The sequence below is a fragment of the Macrobrachium nipponense genome, chromosome 2, assembly GCF_015104395.2.
Source record: "Macrobrachium nipponense isolate FS-2020 chromosome 2, ASM1510439v2, whole genome shotgun sequence".
NCBI classification, from domain to species: domain Eukaryota; kingdom Metazoa; phylum Arthropoda; class Malacostraca; order Decapoda; family Palaemonidae; genus Macrobrachium; species Macrobrachium nipponense.
The window spans coordinates 101,827,070-101,844,552 of NC_087201.1; the positions used below are offsets into that span (position 1 = coordinate 101,827,070).

The 17,483-nt window shown below is 38.7% G+C and overlaps 1 protein-coding gene across 6 annotated transcripts in view; it reads left to right on the forward strand.

Moving 5' to 3' along the window:
* The window catches only part of LOC135220850 (uncharacterized), a 125,520-nt gene that overhangs the window by 27,956 nt on the left and 80,081 nt on the right, over nucleotides 1-17,483 (forward strand). For 4 of the 6 annotated variants that reach the window (XM_064258410.1, XM_064258416.1, XM_064258415.1 and 1 more), the window contains exon 2: nucleotides 11,389-11,476. The exons of the other annotated variants lie outside the window; for them this stretch is intronic. The gene's annotated coding sequence lies outside the window, so the exon portion shown is untranslated. The remainder of the gene's footprint in view (nucleotides 1-11,388; nucleotides 11,477-17,483) is intronic. 6 annotated transcript variants of the gene reach the window in all.

Genomic DNA, 17,483 nt, shown 5'->3' on the forward strand with positions numbered 1-17,483 from the left:
TATATATATATGAATTTTTATCACATCTCCGTGATTCATCATACAAATGTCCTTTCATATCTAATTCTCTTAACCTCAGAATTCATATATTTCATATATGTTAACCGCAGGGGAATTTTTCAGCTAAAATATTCCCTTTCGGTTGATATATATGAAAATATATTAGCTCCTATGTAAATCGAATTGAATATTAAAGGACATTTGTTGCCTAATGTATATATACATATATGTATATATATTATATATATATATATATATATATATATATATAATAATTAATTATTATATATGTGTGCGTGTGTATAAATCAAAGATATTTTATGACGCACCATCATGTCTGTTTACGAGGGACGCAAGATTCTGTTTGTCGCGTGTTTACTTGCATGTTTATTGTCGTGCAGTTTCACAGAGCTTAGCAGACATATCTGAGTAAACTTTGTTCGTGAGCCGTTTGACGACATGTGGGATCGTGTGTCAAATGTGCTTCCGTGCAGGAGCATCATTACAAGTGAGGCAAAGCGTCTTTTATGCGAAGTCTGAAGGGGCGGACATCTCTGTGTAGTCCAGCGCAAAGAACTGCAGCACAGGGAGAAAAGGAAGGATTGAGAGCCAAGGCAAGAACGAAAACGATAAAAGAAGGCGTTGAAGAGATCAGGCCGTAACCGCGAAGGGGGCAACAGAGCCGCCCCCTAAAAAGTGGATGGGAGAGCTCATTTTTCAGATGTTTAATGCTTAAAGACACTGAAGTCTTCTGGAAACATTCAGGATTTGTGTTTTCTCAAAAAAATGCCTCATCTATTCAAGAGATATATATTGTATATTATAAATAAGAAATGAAATTGAGAAAAGCACAGAAGTTTAGATCAGCTGAAACAGCGTTCTTTCTAAGTAATACTCCAATGACTTAGCTGATCATGAGTGTTTGCCAGTTAGAAATGAACAGCCATTTTAGTCGAATCATAAATTAAGTGCGAGTGGAATACTGGGGGAAGGGGGGCGGGTTAGGTGAACCATCTGACATTTTTATAGGTCAACTGATATTGATTAGGTAATGTTGCTCGAAATAGAACGAACGACCTCTGTATTTTTCATACATTTCTTTTATTTTGGATATTCTTGAGCATGTTTGCTATATTCGTCTTTGTGAACGCGACCTTGTGGGGGTAATCTCACGATTGACTCGGTAAACTTTAGCTGCTCTTTAGACGCAACCTTATGTTTTGAATGTCTGGGTGAATAACCTCGTGAACGCGACTTTGTGAAATAAATGATAGTCCTTGCGAGTAACTGCAGCGTTGTTCCTAAAAATTCGAATCATCCGACTTTCGATTTATTATATGTTCGGAATATGGTTATGTGAACGCAAGTGGCGGTAACTGATAACCGATAACATATGTGTGTGTGTGTATATATATATATATTGTATATATATATATATATATAATATTATATTATGTATATGTATGTATGTATGTATATGTATGTATGTAGGATGTGTGTGTGTGTGTATGTATGTATGTATGTATGTATGTATGAATGTATGTATGTATTTGTGTCTATACATACATACACGCACACTGTCCACTCATGCCATGTTTACCCACGTAAACATTTCCTATTAACGTCCATAAAGATTAATTATGTTCCTTTTCTCTTTCTGGCCTTGCTGGTCAGTGATAAGGGCTCGGCTCCCAACCTGAGGGACCCGTGTTCCATTTTCGAAACTGTCGGGACGAACGAGGAGGGCCGATGGACGCGTTCCCTAAATCAAGTATGCTTCTGTCGACCTAAGTTGTCAGTCAGCTTGCAGTTGTGGGTCGCAGCTAAGGTGGATCGGGGCGGGAGAGAAAGAGGGGAGAAAAACACCAGTATTCGTGTTAACTGTTCTGTCAAAAGGCGTGCCATTAAAACTTTAGGGCCTCGGCGAGGTAATACTCGCCTCAATGGAGTGAAGCCATTCATAAGATTCTCTCTCTCTCTCTCTCTCTCTCTCTCTCTTATAGAACACTCGATTATAGAGCACACTCAAAAGAGAGAGGAGAGAGAGAGAGATCAATTGGCATAGCGACTGTGGAGTGAATTCCTGGGCCGAGAATTTCGTTGTCCTGTGCCAAGAACCACTGAGGTTGGGGGGTGGGGGTGGCCGGGTGGCCCTGGGGAGAGGAATTGGGGAGAATGGCCCTCGGGGTCATTGTGGGGGTCGAAGCGAAGTCTCATAGGAAATGGGAAATGAGAAGAATGGGGAACATGTACAGGTAGATAGAGATTACATGAGGTAAGACGTTCTTGGAAAACATTCAGACAATGCTGATCCGCTGGGTAAATTGACTTTCATTGGAAAGGAAGCCAGATCTTTTTTTATCGTTCTGTCTCATGCTGGAAGTCGTTTAACATTATTTTTATTATTATGCCAACTTTTGTTAAATATTTGTTGTGCGTTAAGTATTGCGCTAAAATGTATTTATTTCTAGACGTCTATTCATTTTCATTTAAAATGATCTCTTCTGTAGGAACATCATAGCCCGGTGCTTCCATCTCCTAGGTTTCTATTTCACCTGATATTCGCTCAAAAACTGTGACTCTCTTCATTGATATATTCGGTTGTTCTGTAGCGTCTGGTACAGCATTCACATTATCCCCCTTATCTCATATTCACGACCTCGCCAAAATATGACGGACCTCTCTTCCTCTAGTCTCCAGTGATGTTATTATTGACCCTACCTTTTTGTTGACGAGTGTTTTCCTCTTTCTTCAGTAGATCTTTCATTAATGATCATCTGGGCCACTCGAATACCGCTACCACTCCTTGCGCTTTGTTTAACATCAGTATCTAGAATTGAGTACTCAGCACGTTCTGCTTTGCGCTGTTCATCTCCTCCCTGCAATTTCTCTACAGTTATCTTCGGCTTTTGATTGTTCTTGGTCGTACCCTCGGTCCCATCCGATATCCTCAATGTACGTCCTATTACCATATATCCTCGTTACCATATATCCTCTGGTTATTACTGCGGACATCCGCGCTTCCATTACTCCTAATATTCCCAGCGGTCATTTACTTTGATCTCTTTGATTTCTTTCACTACCACCTGCAGCTGTACAATTTGTGTTTGTGGGTGTCCCTGTGTTTGAGAAGAGTTCCCCGGTCACAAAAATATTTAATAAATGACACCCAATTTTCGTTTATTGTCTCCTTGCCCATTAGTCCCTCCATTTCATCCTCGGAAATGTGTAGCTCTCTTTCTTAGATTTCGTAGGTAACATTGTTCAGTTCCGTATAGAATTCATCTTTTACTCCTATCTTGTTCTTCATGGATATATAACATTGACACGCAAGTGTAAAATGTAATATTGCAATGTCTTGCTAGCGCCTAATGAAATAGAAAAGTTCTCTGGCATTTCGAGGAACCCACGTGTTTGGCAGGTGCGTCCCTGTGCCCACTCGGATTTAGGTGTTGCTTTGTTGCCCTCAGCCCAGCTGCAGGGTTTCATTAGTCTTGAAGTGCAACACTGACAATGAGAGGCTTCCCGGTCGCTCAATTGAAATGTAGCCGCATTCTGCAATATTTTGTTCCAGGAGCTTTACCTACTAGCGCCTCGGGAAGCCGCCTTTGTTTTCGTTGTCGTTTTTTTTTTTATTTCATTATAATTTTTGTCACAATTCTCATCAGAAATGTAATTACCTGCACATGTTGTCGACTTCATTTAATCTTTTGATTTTAATGTAAGGGTAGTTGGGTACGGGTTTGAACGAGAGGAATAACCCTTTGTATGGCGAGAATCATTATTGAGGTATTTTTATCTTGACAGAAGTGTTTCAGATGCTTTCATTTTCAAGTGTGTGGAGGAGAGAGGGGGGAAGGGGCATCTTCCTTGCATAACTTTTCAGATGGAGAGAGAGAGAGAGGGTGGGGGCCCCTTTTCATTATACCCTTTCAAAAGAGGCATCTTCTCCTTGGCCACAGAAAAACGCAATTGTTATTAGAGGGAAAAACCGTCCATAAGATCGTATACAATAGGATTGGCTCCCATCATCAAGGTACGAGGTGGTCTTCCAAGAAAACCACAGACATTATTCTTGGGAATGCTTTTGGTTTATAACTTAAGCTTACTTCCTTGTTCACGTCATTGTAGCAAATGTACTTGGTATGAAAGCCCACTGAGCACAGTTGGCGTTATTGTTTGAAAGGTATAGTCAGGGGCGGGATTTACGGGGTGCAGTTGTCCCCCCCCCCCCCCCTCCCCCCCCCCCCCCCCCCCCCCCCCCCCCCCCAAGACTCAAGTTGTCCCTTAACCCCCAAGCCCCAAGAAGTAACAGCATGTTTTCTTTATTAAATGTGCAATCATAAACATATGAAAATTCTCTGAAATATTGCGTTCCTTGATCCTTGTCGATGATATAAACAAACAGTAGTGGGAGTATATAATTTTTACTGAAATGCCTTGCTCATGTCGGTTCAATAAGTACATAAAATAGCTTTCAAAGAAAGCCAGCTGATTTGATTCGCTTCGCTCGCCAAACCATCGTTGCCGCCCCCCCCAACAAAAATCTGAAATTACACTCCTGGGTACAGTAATTATTTCATGCTGTTTCTGCCGTAGTTAAGGCTGGTCAATGGAATAAATAACGTAGAAAACCAGAGATCGATGCTCAGTTTCTCTCTCTCTCTCTCTCTCTCTCTCTCTCTCTCTCTCTCTCTCTCTCTCTCTCTCTCTCTCTCTCTCTCTCTCTCTCTCTCTCATATGGCAGTAGTTTAGCCAGGCATATAATCTGCATAATTTTCTTTTCGTGTAAGAAACCATAGGAAAAGAAAAGTGCGCTGCACTTGAACCGTATTGCGTAAGGGTCCCTTTATGGCGGTTATTTCATTGCATTTGATATTTTGGGTTTACCACACGCTTGAGATTATGGGTTTGGGTAATAGAGAGTTCTTGGGCTTTTATGGGTTGAATGCCCTTTGCCCTTGAGGTGAAAAAATGGCAGGATACTACGCATCTCTGTGCCTTAGATGTGCTTGTTGCACAAAACAAACTAAAGCAAACTTTCTCTCCTTACTTATAGAAGTTTACATGTCCTGCTCTTTAAGTGTTGCTTTCAACTAAGTACTTATACTCTAAATAGAAAGGCTCAATTGAATACATAACATATATGTGTGTGTGTGTGTATATATATATATATATATATATATATATATATAATATATATATATATATATATATATATATATATATATATATATATATATATATATATATATATATATATATATATATATATATTTTGTGTGTGTTTGTACGACTAGACTTCCTTGTAACCTTTTGCTCTATTGTATTCTGTTTGCTTGAAAGTGCCTTAGAGTAAAGGCCAAACATGTTGCAATTCGTTGTTTCACTTTCCTCGTTGGGGTATTCATCCTTAGGCGTTTTTCCCTTGAAGGGGCGGCTCCGGCGAGCGAGTATTATGTGTTTGTATAAATGTGTGCACGTATAGTATACGTATCTAGAGACAGTCAGATGCGTGCGTGTGTGTGTGTGAATGAGCTTCCAGTATGAAACTCGTCTGAAGCTGTGGAAGAATAATTGGAACAGGTCTGTGATTCATCTGGTGATGAATGAAGGGAATTGTGACTGGTGCTATGTTTTCTTGGAAATAAATATCCATCTGGTATGTATTGTGCTGGAAGAGAGAGAGAGAGAGAGAGAGAGAGAGAGAGAGAGAGAGAGAATATGTGGTTACCTACCGTCGTGTTGACGTGCGTGTTGATAGTCTTTAGCGTAGTTTGCTTTGACGCTGATTCGGAAAGATTAGCTGGTGATGCCTATTTATGTAAGCTGTGACTTAGCACGAAACCCCTGAGGTGAATTTTTATTTCGTCAAAGTTAAAATTGACTTGAGGACGCGTTCAAGTTTTGGTGTTTTGAATGATAAATTCTGGTCAAGGTTGCTGTTCAGTATCGCGGAAAATTCGTTCGCTGAAGTTAAGACTCCTTTAATGTGATAACACTGGCAGTTATAGCTTCCTATTTTTTGTATTTGCTTCCCATAAATCATGCAGCCTCCTTTGTGGTTGAAACTCCCCAAGGGGCTTGGAACTCCTTTACTTCGAGTGGAACACTTTTGTGAAAGGCAGAGGGACCTTCCCTCGAAGGAAAAGGCCAGCTTCTGGACTCTCGGCGGGAAGAAAGTCACCTTTTATCTGTTGTGGTAAGTGCCACAAAGGCTCCTCTTCTGCGCCGTCAAGATTTATCTTGCTGCTGAAGGCAGTGATATCCGCGTCCAAGGGGACTGGATAGCTAATGGCAACTATTGGTGTCTAGCTCTTGCCTAGGTATGCACAGTAATGGCCCCGGTCTAATGGTCCGTGGTTGAAAAGAGATGCTATAACATCCGTTTGTATTATTTGATATATATGTATATATGCACGTATGATATATTTCTCCTGTGGTAACAAGTGAGTATATATAATATACGTATATATATATATATATATATATATATATATATATATATATATATATTATATATGTATATGTATGTATTAAATTTCAAGTCAGTGGCCCCTTTGGGCTTGATCTGTATGAATTGGGTGCATTCTCTGAATAATAATAATAATAATAATAATAATAATAATAATAATAACAAGTGTGTATGTACTAGATACACACACTCACGCACATGTTATTTTGTTCCCCCAAAGCTGTTGCAATGAAATGGAACAACCTCAACTGTATGTCAAATCTCAGTGTTTTTGACGGTAGTGTTTTGAAAGTCGGTGCAAGCGAAAGGATACACTGAAGAGAAATGACATCTCCTCAGGTCTAATTGCAATTTTGAGGCCTTGGTTGAGTGTGATGTTGAAACGGTACGGGAATTCTGTGCCTTGTGTTATACGTAATTATGTCACGGGACGAGACAAGGCAAGTCTCGGTATAGTGTGCAAAGACCGTTTTATAATCATTTTTTGTTTCCCGCAGCTGCTGCAAAATTGAAACCACTTTTTTCCTGTTAGGTTTCTGTTGCGAAGAAAAAGTTGTTGGGTACTGATTGAATTATCGGATGATAAATATATATATTATCTTTTCGATTAGATTACGCAGGAACGTTTATCAATCTGTTATAAAAGCTTCTATGTCTGGCTGTGTCATTTTGAACACGTCTTGTCGATTTTGGATTAAAAGTATGCATCGTGACTATCTTCTAAACTGCAAAATGTTAGTAGATATCCGTACTGAATTGTTAAATTGTTTTCTTTTCACGTTGCGGGTTGTAAACGCAAATGCAAAGTAATGTTTCCCTTGCAGAAGGTGCACCGTTTCCACGATCGGATAGAAATGTAATGTTGATTTTGAAAGTAAAAAGACAAAGCTGCCAATCAGTAAGGCACTGAGGAAGAATATTTTCAAGTATCAACTGGGATACTTTTTGAAATTGTGTTTTATGCGTTGACAAAGGAAAAAAAGTCCTTTGTTTTCATTCGTTGACACAGCGTAAAGTTATACTCAAACTGGGTGTTTTCGTGACGTTGTCCATGTTGATTAATGATTACATATATTTTACAAGGACATTTGTACCGAGCACGGGTGATGATGTTGGAAGCTTTTATATGCGTAGTTTATACTTATCTCTCTCTCTCCCTCCTCCTATTTGTATCTCCCCTTCCCCTTCCCTCCCCTCTCCTCGCACCTCACCATAATCTACTTAAGCACTATTAAGGGCGTTCCGAGCGACCAGATTTTACTGGAAGCATTAGCATCTGGAGCATGTGTCGGGAAGCGTGATTGAAAAGAGGTTGCTGTTGGAGGGTGAATGGATTTACTCGTTTTGTTTGGTTGGGGCAACAGGGAAGTGTGCTACGCTTGACACTGGAACGGTGATCATATTTAGTGCGATCATTTTAGAAGGAAAACTTTTTGTTTTTTTCTCAGTTGATTTGCTCATGTCATATGGCCGCGCCATTAAATTGGTTTGTGTGGAAGTTTTTGAAATTGTTTGGCTTAGTCGTTAAGCAGGATGCTGACATGTCAAACTTATCTTCTTTATTCTGTAATAGTGAACATTTAATTTATTTACCTTTTTGACTATCGTGACTATCGTTAAAGCTTACACGTTCTCTTGGGGCAACAAAAGATTATTTTAATTTAAACGTAATAATATGTATATTAATAATGAAAGAAAAAGTCGGACCCCCACGTCATTATAGCCAGAAGGATTTGTTGAAAAGCCGAGTCTTTGTCTCTGGAAATGAGGCCAGCAGCGCTTTGTTCTTTGCCTAAACTTTAGTTCATAACTTGATTTTTAAATCTGTATTGTGTTTGTTCTAGTCATTGTTTGTTGTAGTTTCTCTCTCTCTCTCTCTCTCTCTCTCTCTCTCTCTCTCTCTCTCTCTCTCTCTCTCATCTTACCATGCTTGTGCTTAAAGTTCGTGCGCATTCCCTCTTGCGTACAGGGGAAGACTCAGATTTCGGCTAAGGAAAAGTGTAAGAGACCGATTCTGTTTGAGCATTCTGTCATACTTGTTAAAGGAAGAATGTTCGCTTGCATCGATTTTAGTGCCAACAGAGAAAAAGTCATATTCAGTTACCCTGCACTTAAGCACGTACTACATAGGCTCTGTTAATATTTCTGCCTGTACTGTACCAATTTCTCCAGCTAAACTTTATTTCTTATCTCTTCACTTGTTATATTTGTTATGATATCGCCAAGATTTGTTTGTTTCTTATTACTGGGTGCTTGTTAAAATTGAGTTTGGAATTGCCCACAGTCTTGCTCAGCAAATGTTAAACATTTTTACTGTAATCTAAATCGGAGAAACAATTCCACGACAAATGCTGTTATACATAATTCCATCGTTTCTGTCTGAGTTGCGTCAATCTTATTAAATGATAATGGCCAAGTGTTATTGCCTTAGCACTTGTGACAACCGTGTGGTTACTGTGTGCATCTACTGCATGCCAAGTTGTCGTTCGAAGAGAATGAAGAAGAAAGAGAAGCCCGCCGGAGAGTGCGCAATCTCTCAATTAGATTAGTCATCCTTTCTGGCGTTAAGTTGGAGTCGTCGTGTGAGAGAGAGTGAGTGAGTGAGAAGAGATTCTTACCGCATATGCGTCGTGGCATATTACATAATGTAGCGCGATGCATTTTGTTGATGTATTATGGATTGAAATTGCTGTTGTGAACGTCGCGTGGCCCTGAATTGCTCTCGTGCTTTATATTTATTGTCGCATTTTATTACCGTTTGTAGTTTTCCTGTTGTTTTGGAGCGTACGTAGGTATTGTTATGGCGTTATTTCTCTTACTGTTTAGGTTATCGTTATCATTCATTGTTAGTCGTCATTTTATTTCTGTTAACCGTTAGTACCACGAGAATCCTGTCAGAACCGGGTATTATATATCATAACAAAGACCGTCAGAGGACGTTCAGTTCTTTATATTTTATACAGAGACTAATTTCCCTTCTCTATTGTTGATGCTTCATATTCTAAGCAAAGTCTGGTTTAAATTGGGAAGCTCCGATATTGCTTGTTAGTTCTGCTTTCTTGGAAGACAGGTCAGTTCCAGGAAGCTGTGACGCAACTCTCGTCCTACGTGAGCACTTTCCTCTCTCTGCAAATGGTGATGTTGCGTGCCGTCAGATATGTATGCATTGCACGTAATCTTTATACATTGCAAATCACTTCAACTCATTTTGAAATCAAGTCGTATCATGTTTAAATGCTCTTCCCATACTTTTGTTTAATCCTTTAGGAGTTTCCTTTCATTGGTTAATTAGCCTAAGACTGGTTTTCTTGACTTGGAGGTTAGAAAACAGAAACGCTCATGATTCAGAGCGATATACGGTAACGTCGGCTCTTCCAACAACCGATAGCAAGATTGCACTTCGAGGCGAGGCCTGTACTGTTTATGTGCCTTACTTGTGGTTTCAAGTCGACGTTGATTCTGCATCTCCCTTTTAAACATTATACCAATAGAACTTATTTTAAAACCCTTTGCTTCTCGAGATATATTGTTAAGTGGATGAATCTACCTTCTCGCGAAGTTATTTCCTTATCTTTGTCGTGGGTAGACGGATGTCATCTTGCTATTGGTTGTTGGAAGAGCCGTCATATCGCTCTTACGCCAACTGAATCCTGAGCGTTTCTATTCCTAACCTCCAAGTCATGACGGATAGGGAAGTTGAGCGAACGGACGGGACGTCTTGAGAAGAGCCCTCGGCTTCAAACAAACAAACACAGGGTGTTGTGTTCGAGTGCAAGTCTTGATTTATTTTGTTATTCCTTCAACGGGGAAGAAAGTGAGGGAGGCCATTTCCTCTCTTTACTTCTGAAATATCTTTCAAGTTGTTTTCTTCGTTCAGACTTGATATAGATTTAATGATGTGCTTAGAGAGAGACGACATTTTCGTCCTTAATGCTTTTCACGGTACATCTTTAGGGCTAGTCCTCACTATAAGTTATGACTGATTGGGTCAGGAGAGAGCATTTCCTTCCGTTTTATAAATAATAATCTTGGTTTGCAGAGAGAGAGAGAGAGAGAGAGAGAGAGAGAGAGAGAGAGAGAGAGAGAGAGAGAGTCTGACTTCCCTCTTGAGGTACTATTTATATTGACTCGCATGACTAGGCTGTTAAGTTGCCACCACACATTGGCCATTTTGGCCTCGTTACTCTGCGTGATCAACATCCGGGATCCAACGGCCCTGTTACTATGCAGGGAAGGGCTTGGGAGGCTGTGCTGACTTCCATCGGCTGCTACCGAGTTATGTCAACTTTTCCCGTATTCTAATGGGGCCAGTTTTGTCATCTGATATATAATGCCCGTCACCCTGTTTTAGCCTTTTGATTGCGACACCCCCTGGGCCATTACTTCTTGGCACTCCATAACGCCTCGGCGGCTGGGAATGCCTGTGCCTTAGGTTTCCTATATATATAATTATGGTCGGTAGCGTGCGTATATATGTAAGTTCATACTTTATATTCATTTGCTTGTACTTAAATGTCTGTAGACAGGCAAGCATGGCTGATGATAATCAAGATATACAAAATTATATATATATATATATATATATATATATATATATATAATACATATTATGTTATATTTATATATTTAATGTACGTACGTATGTATGTATATATATATATATATATATATATATATATATATATATATATATATAGTATATATATATATAATTGTAGAGAGAGAGAGAGAGAGAGAGAGAGAGAGAGAGAGAGAGAGAGAGAGAGAGAGGTTTTTGGAGGCAATCTTTGGCGCTTGTTGAACCAATGTATTCTATACCCTATTATGACATTAGTCACCATGATTGACAAGTGTTATATAAGGTTTTTTTAATTTTCTTTGCCCTTGTTTTGAAAACTGTTATTTTATTTCAGACTAAGCACTGCCCGGATGACAAGAGGATATAGAGAGATTCGATTGACGTGTCGCCAAACTGGGTTTCCATCTTAGTGTTGTCATTGAGTAAGATTCATGTCATTATCTTTGTTTCTACGTAGGTCGGTTGCTCCTCTTGTAGATCTTCCTCTTCTAGTCATTCTAAAATAGGTTGATTTGGCCTTGTTGTAGTGTGTAGTATGTGTTAGAATTGATCAAGTGTGTCTCTTCTGACTCAGCTTGCTTTTCCTGAGGGTGTTCTTATCTTCTTTTGTACAAGTGCTGTAAAAGATTGATATCTCCTACCGTATGAAGTACTCGAAACTGGAGGAGTTTGTTGCTCTTGACGAAATTTCCCTTTTTCCCCCAGACTTCGTCGCTCTGCTCTGTCCTATGTAGTTTTGTGCTAACATAAAATTGTATATCTCTTGTATGTATATTTGTTTGGAATTTATGAGTCATTTGATCCTCTTATTATGTAATAAATGTAGTTGGGTGTTTTGTATTGCTTAGGTGGCGGTCTATTTGATAAGTTAGTTATCTTGTCTCAAGTTGATGTCACTCTGAAGATGGAGTCTTCTGATAAGTCATTGGGCGGGTTTATACCCAAAGTCAGACCAATGCATTATTGAAGACGACTGTAGCTATGCGACGTGCTTATTTGTGATGGTCAAATTCGGTTCTAGGCTCCCACTCGGAGACATGTATGAGGTTTAGGGTTATTCCGTTTCTGTGACATATTAGTATAATATTCTAAAATGACCATCGCATATTGCCATAATAATGATATTAGTTCCATTCACAGTTTGAAATATCTCTCTCTCTCTCTCTCTCTCTCTCTCTCTCTCTCTCTCTCTCTCTCTCTCTCTCTCTCTCTCAACAAAAATGACATGTGGAACGAGGCCATCGCAATCGAACGAAAGCTACCTGATCTCATTTTTACATGAAACTGAATCTGCCCAGCAGCAAAATTTCAAGAAAATTGTCATTGCTTGTTAGTTATACCCTTGTAACATAACAGTGTATGAATGTGATATGGGACTAACCCACATTGCATCGGCATTGTTCTTGTACAAAGTCAGTTGGGTTGAAATGAACCGTTTCCTTCTATTGATTGATTGGGCTGAATCACTCTTAAGCAGATCGAACTGAGGTCCCTCAAATTTCCTCGTCAAAACATAATACGAAACTCAAGGCTCATTCTGTTCATTGTATGAAAATTCCTGAGACAAGGCAAACAGGTGACTCAATAGACTAGAGGATCTTGTTTAGACGGAGAAGAGTGAGATTGAAAATTCTGACGTAGATTCCATCATCAACTCACCCGTGCCCTAGAATAACGTTTGAAATCACGGATATCGTACAAAGTCCTGCCGATTGTTTCGATTCTCAAAACTAAGTCGAGGAAAACATTACCGTGAAAAAAATATATTAGTAATAATTTCCTTTTCGTTTGCTCGTAGGCACGAAGAGGGGGGTTGTAGCACCGGATCCCTCAAAGTGTCCATTGCAATATTACCTCGAGGCTTGAGCTGCACAGTAGCCGTCTCCCGAAACTACGAAGTTAAGATTTCGTGGAAGAACTGATAAAAATGGAATTTAACACTCAGAATTATTTCAGCAATACTTATTTGATAACAGGTATCGTACGAGGAAGATTTCTCGGCCCTCTTCTTTCAATTGTGATATTTTTTTTATGATAATCGGCATAATTCATTTTTATCAGAGTATGTTTCAGTCATCTTAAACTTGTGTGAAATTGTGATAAATGAAAACAAATTGCAATAAAAACTTATAAAAGTGAAAATTCTATCACTAACATGATCCAGGTGGAAATTCCACTACTGGTCTAGTCGTGTTAGAATCATTGGGACTGTTGTAACCAGTTGGAATGAGCACTTTTCAAAATATACATCAACACCGCTGCTATGGTCATATTGAGTAGACCAATGGAGTCTGCACCCAACAGAATGTGGCCAAGCAATATTGTCTAGAGGACTTGGTACGTAAGGTTTATCCATCATCAGAATCAAAGAGGGTTTGGTTCCAAAGCTGCCAACACACCCATCAAACAGGACACCTTTGCTCTTTACTTCCAGCTCACTCCAAGTGCGCGCTCTGTCCCTACTTTTTTTATCATAACCCAGCCGAGGCTGCTTGATTCTCTCTCTCTCTCTCTCTCTCTCTCTCTCTCTCTCTCTCTCTCTCTCTAACTAACTAATGGAACAGTCTACTTTGGTGCCTCTCAACCATCACAAATGAAACAAGGCTTACACTACTGCTAGTACTATAAGTTTGACAGCCTTCTGAAACTCTTTACCCAATGAACCAAGATGTGATTCGCCGTCATTTCTGCGACTGTAATATCAATACAGAGAGCAGTTATTACTCGATCTGGTACCTAATTTCGTATCCGTAGTGGGGTCTTACACCATTCATTACTAAAAGAGCAACAATGAATAAACAAGTCCGAGCAGGGAGATCCCTGACCAGGACCTGGTGATCCCCAACCACCTCTCTCATATCCATGGCCTGGTCATGAAGATTGGGAAACGGCATCACAATGTATAATGATAAATTCTGTACTGTTGGTAATGTTGGGAGTCGGAGTTATAGTCATCTAAATTGAGATGTGTTTTTCCTTCATCAAAGCAGTGACGATGGTGTTCATCCAGAATTACGTTTTAATTAATCACCAGAGATTTAGGTTCTATTGTGTGTGAGAATGACAACCCTGTCGGTTTTGGATTTCTCCCGTCATTCACGTATGTCTTCCTTTATCTGTATCGTTATCTATACACACGCAGAACCACACATGTATAATACACACACACACACACACATATATATATATAATATATATATATATATATATATATATATATATATATATATATATATATTATATATATCTATTATATATATATATATATATAGATAATATTATATATTATATTATATTAATATATATTATATATTTATATATTATTATATAATATATAATATATATATTATCATATTTATATATATATATATATACATATATACACACACACACACATTTCTCACTCTTCTAATTCTTATACTACATGTAAACCGATCATCTCTGTATCTTCTACCTTCTTTCTTTCATTTCGCCTCTTGCGAAAACTTGAAAACTTCGCTAATCACTTGTTTTTCTTCATTGTTCCAATGGCATGGTATCAGTAATGCCAACATCTGCCATTCCGCACACGTCCATTATTTTACAACTTTACACATACAGCTTTTTGCCCTTTCTCTGATTTCTTTGTAGTTTATTTATTTTGTAAAATGATTGAATATGAGGAAAATATACGTTAGTATGTGCTTTTATGTGTGAGTTTTTGATACCTTCGTTAAATGCTCATTCATATATATATCCTTAAATTCAGTGTTATGACAGCGTTGAGTGCCCTCCCCCAGCGAACGCTCTGAGTCATCCAAATTTCACCAATTCCTTCATTTTCTTCAGATATTAAAGAGCATAGAAGGCATAGCCCATCCCTGCCTCGGCCCATTTCAACACAAACCAACCACTTTGATGCCTACTGACTAAGATTCTTCTCTTCCATCATTAAAACTTTGTCGTTCTCAGCAACTCAGCCTTAATATCATAGATCCTTGACACCTCCCCACATTATCTCATCCGTTAAGTCATAACCTTTATTATATTAATTCATATATGCCATGTAGAGCCGCTCCCCTTTGATTTCGAACTTCTCACGTGACTTATTCATGACAAATACTGATCCATAAACTCCTTCCCGTCCAGTCATCCTGTTCTCTTAACTTCTCAATAAAAATCTTGCAATAAACCTTCCCTTATATAATAATAACGATAATGATAGAAGACAAACTAAAGAACTGGCCAGCGGTGAAACATGACAGTGGCTACAGAGGAGAACTGAAGGGAGCAAAAGGAATGCTAACAGCGGCACAAGATCAGGCCCTAAGAACCAGATATGTCCAAAGAACGGTAGATGGAAATAACAGCTCTCCCATAAGTAGTTAGTGCAGTATGACAAATGAGACCATAAACCACATAGCAAGCGAATCCCCTGCACCTGCACGGAACCAGTACAAAAAGAGACATAATTCAGTAGCAAAAGCCCATCACTGGAGCCTGTGCAAGAAACACCAGCTACCTTGCAGTAATAAGTGACACGAGCACCAACCTGGGGAAGTGATAGAAAACGATCAAGCAAAGATCCTCTGTGACTATGGTATCAAGACAAATAGGGTGCAATAGACCAGACGTGACGTTGATTGAAAAATCAAGAAAGTATCACTCATTGATGTCGCAATACCATGGGACACCCGAGTAGATAAGAAAGAAATATAAAAAATGGATACGTATCAAGAGCTGAAATAGAAATAAGATATGGGTTAGCCAGTGGAAATGTACCCATCATTGTGGGAATACTAGACTCGATCCCAAGATTCCTGAAAAGGAACCTGCAAAAACTAGATGCTGAAGTAGCTCCAGGACCCATGCACATAGTGAGAAAAGTGATGGACTCCTAAGGAGGCAGGATGCAACTCGGAACCCCATGCTATAATAACCACCCAGTCGAATAGGATGACTGTGTTAGACAAAACAAAACAAAAACAAAATGAAAATAGTAATAGTAATAATAATAATGATAAGCAGCTATGCCCTTAAAATTCGAGCAGTCGTTTCGCTCGTCTTTAGAACTAAATAAATAGGTTGTTTGAAATGACTTTTCGGAACTTTTCCCTGAATTTTCCCAAGCTTATGTGTATTTGTGTTGTGGGTTTGTGTATGACACTGTATGTATTATTTGCTTGTGTAGAAAAAAAAGAATATGGTGCCATAGTTTGTATTATTTGCTTGTGTAGAAAAAAAAGAATATGGTGCCATAGTTTGTTATTTACTGTTTTTATGTTAATTAAGATGTTAGTTTTTAGTCATGTTACTTTGTTGGTGTCATGTTTGTCGTTATCTCTCTTCTGATTTCCTTTGTGCTCAAGTGTCGTTTGGTACGGAGACGAGTGAGTCCGTGAAGTTGAACATTGGCTGGGTTCAAGTGCAACGTGACACTGCAATCTGCGCGACTCTTCCCCAGAAGTAAAAGCTGGTTATTAAGGCATGGGACCGAATATGCTTGAGATGGTCTTTGTTCTTAAGGGGATCTCATAAGGTTGTTTGTGTTTATTTCCTTCCCTAGCACTCGTTCTGTCTTCTCACCTCCCCATTTGCTAAAAATTGTATGACATCTACTAGTCTGGGAGGGGACTGAATTTTATAGACCATTTATATTTGAACGTGTAGTGTATGAAGGTATATTGGATAAGATTGTATCAATAAAGTATTGTTGCTTTTTAATACATTGTTTCAAGGATTTTCTGCATTTATCGGATGTAATTGTTGGTATATCACGTCGTTCTGGTGCTAAGTTAATTGGCCGGTCTTTCTTTAACCCGATTCTGTCTGGTTTTTCTGTCCGAACATTTTTTCGGGGTTTAGATTAAACGATTGGTCAGCTTTCACACACACACACACACACACACACAGAGAGAGAGAGAGTATTGCTTAAGGATGCTTTGTGCAAGACAGTACTTGGAGAAATGGAAATCTTGATAGAGTAAACTTGTAAGCATATTGCAAAATAGAATAGCAGCAACATTGTGAGAAAAGAAATAATGTGACAATAAATGGTCAGTGATGAATTTAGACTTATTTCGTCATGGAGGCGGTGAAGGTTGGCATGTGTTACAAGGTCTCAGAAAGGTATCCTATTATTATTATTATTATTATTATTATTATTATTATTATTATTATTATTATTATTATATTTGTTCTCCCTTTTCACAGAAGGGACTGTATTTATATAAACTTGTCCAGAAGACAATGGATCCTTCGACTGTTTACACACGGTTTTGTGTACATTTTTTTTATAATGATAATGATGATGATGGTGATTGTTATTATTATTATAATAACTAGCAACAGATCTCGATATAATGATGAAATGAGGCATGAGAGCCACAATAATAGTAGGTGTGTGTATAGCGCAATGTAGCGTGGCTATCGTGACTAATGACCGCCATA